Source organism: Manihot esculenta, chromosome 8 (assembly GCF_001659605.2).
Source record: "Manihot esculenta cultivar AM560-2 chromosome 8, M.esculenta_v8, whole genome shotgun sequence".
Lineage (NCBI taxonomy): Eukaryota > Viridiplantae > Streptophyta > Magnoliopsida > Malpighiales > Euphorbiaceae > Manihot > Manihot esculenta.
In genome coordinates, this window is record NC_035168.2 from 21,064,093 (window position 1) to 21,070,711 (window position 6,619).

A 6,619-nucleotide genomic window follows, 5' to 3' on the forward strand; every position below is an offset into this window, starting at 1 on the left:
TGCTAAGGATTGGCTGTTTTACTTACCACCTGGATCTATCAATTCTTGGGATGAAATGGTAATAACCTTCTTGAACAAATATTTCCCAACTTCTAAGGCCATTGGCATAAGAAAAGAAATCAGTAGCATTAGACAGAAACCATATGAGGATTTATATGATTATTGAGAAAGGTTTAAAAGGTTGTGTACAGGTTGTCCTCAACATGATATTTCAGATAAGGCACTCATACAATTCTTTTATGGAGGATTGCTTTCATCATAAAGGAGATTCATTGATGTAGCCTGTGGAGGTTCCATTGCAGACAAAACGCCTAGGGAGATGAGAGAGTTGATATCCACACTTGCAGCCTCATCTAGGCAATATGGAGAAGAGAAGCAACTGCAGAGAGGAGTCAATGAGGTAAGTTCACCTACTATTTCTTCTCAACTTTCTGAACTGACATCTATTATGAAAAATGTTTCCATAGGATTTGCTCAACAAGCTCAAGCACCTCAGCCACCTCGGCCATGTGGGATTTGTGCATATGTAGGACATCCAACTGATCAGTGTCCTACGCTTCAAGAAGATAGCCAGCAAGTGAATGCCATTAGAGGATACAATAGCCAGGTAAGACATGATCCATATTCTAACACCTACAATCCAGGCTGGAGAGACCACCCCAATTTCAGCTATGGAAGGGCCAACAACAATCAGAACTACCAGGATTATCAAGGATATCAAGCCCAACCAGCACCTCTAAGTTCCAACCAGCACCTTGAGAAGATGATAGAGACATTGGCAGTTTCTGTGCAAAGCCTCGAACAGCGGATAGGATAAATGGTCACCTCATTAAATGCACACATGTTAAGAAGTGAGGAAGAACTTCAAGATGCCAAGACTGATGATGAAAGTTCGCAAGCACAAGAATAAGTTGCTGAAGAGAATCAACCAGAATATTGTTTGTCCAAACAAACTGGTCAAACAGAACCTATTGATAGTTTAGATATCATTGATTGTTTGGGCAAAGATGTTTTTGATATAAATCAAGATGATATTCTGAACAATGATCTTTGTAGGGAAGAGAGCTAGAAAGAGCCAGAACTGAAAAAAAAATTGGTTGTTGCATCCAACAGGCGGACTGCAGCCATGCGCAGAATGAAGGAAGCCCAATCACACCTCTTTAGATAAGTTCGCAGAAGAACCTTGCACAGAAGGAGGACATCCAAACCAAACCTCTTCAGCTTCCATCGCAGGACAATCCCACCATTCTCCCATTTCAGACAAGCCTTGCGCAGGACAGTCCTGCAACACTTCCAGTTGCACCTATTTAGCTTCCATCGCATGAAACTCCTTTCAGCCTTCCACTGCAGACCAATCTTGCACAGAAGGAGGCAACTGAAACTAATTCTGCCATTCATCCAATGCAAACAGCCCATGCACACAAGGAACAAATGGTAGTCCAAGAACCCAAACCAAAGGAGCATGCAGATCAATGCTTGCCCAAACCTCCGGATAAGGTACAATTTATTTTGCCTAAATTCAGTACCAAATTGCAGCTAGCCATGGAGAAATATGAATTGAAGTTGGAAGTGCTAAAAAATGCAAACATAAGAGCTAGAGGCAATATTCATACAATTTCATGTTTTATGGATTGGTTGAAACTTTAGTTGTTTTATGGATTATGAGATCTGAACATAAATTGTTTGTCTTTGGTTTGTTCAATATTCATACAATTTCATGCTTGATTCTATTATTGCTTTGTTGTTTTGATCAAATTGGCCACTTGATTCTTGATTGCAAGGTAATATATTATTAGTTTGGATAATTTTAAGTCCGCAATTGCTTGGATTGTTCAAACATAAGAACACTTGGTGTAAAAAGTAAGGAAATTGTATGATTTAGCAATATCTCATGCGTTTGAGTAGCTAGGATTGGATCTCTCTATCTCTTCATGCAATTAACAGTTGTTTTGATGCCCAAGGCCCTTGGGAACTTGTTAATTAGTAATTAATTGGAGGACGTTCCCTAATTGGTTTAATCTTAAGGAGAGGCATGGTGGTGAGAAGCGTCTTCCATCTCCATAACTAATCTATTGAATCAATCAAAAGAACATAAGTTTCAATGATTAGTCCAGACAACTGAAGTGGATCCAACTCTTCAACTAGACCTTTCTCATATTTAATTTCCCTTTAATTTATTATTCGCTTATTTAATTGCTTTCAGTAGTTGCTTAATTAAATCAATCTCAAAACCCCCCATTTTACTTTCAGTCTGTTTGCTTTCAGCTCTATCTCGTTTCAGTTTATTTTGCTTTCAGTTGCGCTTTCAATTAATTCTTTTGGTCTTGTTGAGAAAAATAGATAAGTTTTCAATTCTCTGTGGATTCGATCCTTTACCACTATCTACAGTAGTAATATTATTGATAACCAGAAAGGTTATTTTTGACCGGCTTCGACAACCGCGATTTAAAGCCAAATCTCAAGAAGATGTTCTTGCGTCCCAAGGATTCAAAATTCAAAATTCAAAAGGAGAACATTCAAAATTCAAAATTCAAAATTCAGCATTTAAAATTCAAAATTCAAAAGAAGGCTCCACCTCATCAAGGAGACCTAGGGCAAACCTTTATGGCTATATAAGGATCACTTCAGGAGCCGCACACCTTTTTCTCCTCTTCTCCCATTCGGCCACAAGCCGTCCACCACTCCTTGAAGCCGCCGGCCACCACTTCTCTTCTTCTTCTTTGTAACGATCAGGAAACCGGACCGCTACCGGCGCTAGGATCCAGATCGGCTTAAGGCCGCCGGGACCCGTAGCAAGCCAAACATTCATCCTGAATACCTGTTTAATCCCATACATGATCAACAATTTCATAAAAATTTAAAACTTTCTCATTTGTCATTCATTCATTCATTCTTTCATTCATTCTATCATTCTTTCATTCCTTCACCAAGCTTAACCTGTGCATGCACAAATCATAACATACATTAAGCTTGGTTTATAATAATCATCATTAAACATTTAAGATCATGTACCACAAAGGGATTAACAATCATACTATGGTCAAGCACAACTCTAAACTTCCATAAGCATTATTACATTACATTTCTATATTATACGTTTACATTACATCGTATTCATGTCCACATCTAGCTATTACAATAACATAACTCTACTCCTGCTGACCTCCTGGTCTACCCTGTACCTGCAAACCTGGGGGGTAAGGGAGAGGGGTGAGCTATAAAGCCTAGTGAGCATAATAATAACATATTCAATTTATATTTCATGCGTTCATGAAATGCAACACATCACAAATAAATCACATCAAGGATGGACTTGTCACCAATAGTCCTCAACATAGTCCAATCGTGCTAGGGGCGTAGAATGGGCCTCACTGGTCTTTCTCTTACCATAGCACAATATAACATAACATTCCAAGGTGCCAGGTGTAACGACCCGAAAATCGGACCGCTACCGGCACTAGGATCCAGATCGGCATAAGGCCGCCGGGACCCGTAGCAAGCCTGACATACCTCCTGTAAACCTGTTTAATCCCATACATGATCAACAACATACATAAAAATTAAAACTTTTCTTTACATTCATTCTCTCATACACTCAACTCAACCTGTGCATGCACTAAACATAAACATAACCATAAACATTGACCCCTCTTTGGGATCTCATCAATGCCCCAATGGGTGACATAACATGTGTTGAGTTGGTTTACATAAACATCATAAAATATCTGAGATCACGTATTAAAAGGGATAACAACATTCTATGGTCAAGCACACCTCTAACATCCATGAACATCATTACATTACATTTCTATACTGTACTTATACATGACTGTACTAGACATAACATCTCAACATTTTTCATGTCCGCTCTATCTATTACATAACCAAGACTTCATTACTCTTGCTGACCTCCTGGTCTACTCTGTACCTGCAAACCTGGGGGTTAAGGGAGAGGGGTGAGCTATAAAGCCTAGTGAGCAGAATAATAAAACATTTAAAACATATGATAACATGGAATGCATCACATCACAATCATATCACATTAAGGATGAATTTGTCACCAATAGTCCTCTACATGGTCCAACTGTGCCAGGGGCGTAGAATGGGCCTCACTGGTCTTCCTCTTACATAACATAACATAACATTCTGACTGTGCCAGGGGCATAGAATGGGCCTCACTGGTCTTTCTCTTACATGGTGCCAGGGGCGTAGAATGGGCCTCACTGGTCTTCCGTACCGTATCATCATCATATCGTAACATACGAGGACTAAAGGATCATTCAACATTCATCCGCATCATCAACATATTATGCAATGCAGCATATTCGTGAGTTCTAATGCAAACACCCTATTATATCTCATGGCATTCATGATGCGTGAATCATGCTAAAATTGATTTATTTACTTTAAAGCATAAAGAGTTATTCCACTCACCTCTGGCTAGCTCTGACAGACACAGAAGCAGCTGAACTCACTGCTGGGGTCCTCGGTTCCTCGGGTCCAAACCTACACAGGTGGACTCAAATGAGGGACCTAGCAAACATAAACATGACTCTAAAATACTCCCCAAAACCCCCCTAAAAACACCTCAAAACATCTATGGAAAACATGCAAAGGAAGGCTGAACAGGGCACTTTCGGCAGCAGGTTCGGCGGCCGAAAATCCCTCCAGAGCCGAAAGTCAGGCAGGTTCGGCGGCACCTTCGGCGGCCGAAACTCCCAGACAGAGACGAAACTCATGCATGTTCGGCGGCACTTTCGGCGGCAGAAACTGCCCTCCAGAGATGAAAGTCCTCTTTCGGGGGCAGGGTTCGGCAGCCGAAAGGCTTGCCTCCCAGGCAGGTTCGGCGGCCGAAAGTCCTTCGGCTGCCGAACCTGGTTTCTGCCAAAAGGGCAGAAACTCGGCTCTTCATGCACAATAGCCTCCCATTCCATTCAAACATGCATAAACCTGATCTACAACATGCATACTCAAGCATACAAGCTCCTAGGGGCTTCAACTACCTTAAACCCCAACTACAACACATCAAGCAACCACAAACATCATACATTGCTCAAAGACTTAACATAACCCATAAAACCAACCAAAACCTAAACATGCATTTCTACTCCATAGATCAACTTAAAACTTGTTTAAAACATGCAATGAGCTCAAGATCGGCTCTTACCTCTTGAAGATCGAGAGAAAGACGACCTGAACTTGGAAACCAAAGGAAAAGAGCTCATGTGTCTTCCAAGCTTCAAAACTTGCTCAAATGCTCAAAATCTTCAAAATAAAGTGAAAACTCATGAAAATCTTGAAAGATCTGAAGGAAGAACTCAAAAATTAGTGAGGGACGGCGGAGAGCTCACCTTGGCCGAAAATGGGGAGAAAAGCTCGTCCATTTCGGCTAAGGGACCCATTTATAGGTGGCTGGCCAGGCCATATTCGGGAGCCGAACGTGCCTCCGCATGCATGCCATGTTCGGCGGCCGAACATAAGGTTCGGCGGCCGAACCTGGTTTCCCTCGCTTATGCCTTTGGGGGCCTAAGGCACACCCGAAATGTATGCATGTTCGGCGGCCGAACTTAAGGTTCGGCGGCCGAACCTGCATCTTCCTCCAAGGCTATTTTCATTCAAAACTCATTTTTTTCTTCCTTAAAACCATAAAATACATTAAAACATTTTATGAAAATAGGGTTTTACCCTTCTAGAGGTTTCCGACATCCGAGATTCCACCGGACGGTAGGAATTCCGATACCGGAGTCTAGCCGGGTATTACACCAGGGGCGTAGAATGGGCCTCACTGGTCTTTCTCTTGCCATAATGCCAGGGGCGTAGAATGGGCCTCACTGGTCTTCCGTACCGTATCATCATCATACCATAACATACGAGGACTATAGGGTCATCCAACATCCATCCACATCAACATCAATTTATGCAATGTAACATATTCGTGAATTCTAATGCAAACAACCTAGTATATCTCATGGCATACGTGATGCATGTATCATGCTCAAAGTTCATTTACTTTAAAACATAAAAGTTTATTCCACTCACCTCTGGCTGAAGCTCTAATGACTCTGGAGCAGCTATCTCACTGCTGAGGTCCTCGGTTCCTCGGGTCCGAACCTACACAGGTAGACTCAATTGAGGGACCAAACATCCATGAACATGACTCTAAAATACTCCCCAAAAACCCCCTAAAACACCTTAAAACAATCATAGAAATCATGCAAAGGAGGGCTGAACAGGGCACTTTCGGCGGCAGGTTCGGCGGCCGAAAGGCCCTCCAGAGCCGAAAGTCATGCACCTTCGGCGGCACTTTCAGCGGCCGAAGGTTCCCTCCAGAGACGAAACTCATGCACCTTTGGCGGCACCTTCGGCAGCCGAAACTCCCTTCCAGAGCCGAAAGTCCACTTTCGGGGGCAAGGTTCGGCAGCCGATACATGCTACCAAAGGCAGGTTCGGCGGCCGAAAGAGCCTTCGGCTGCCGAACCTGAGTTCTTCCCAAAAGGGCAGAAACTCAGCTCAACATGCATAAACGCCTCCCAACTCATTCAATCATGCATTTTCCTATTCTACAATATGCATACTCAAGCATACAAGCTCCTAGGGGCTTCAAACTATCCTAAACCCC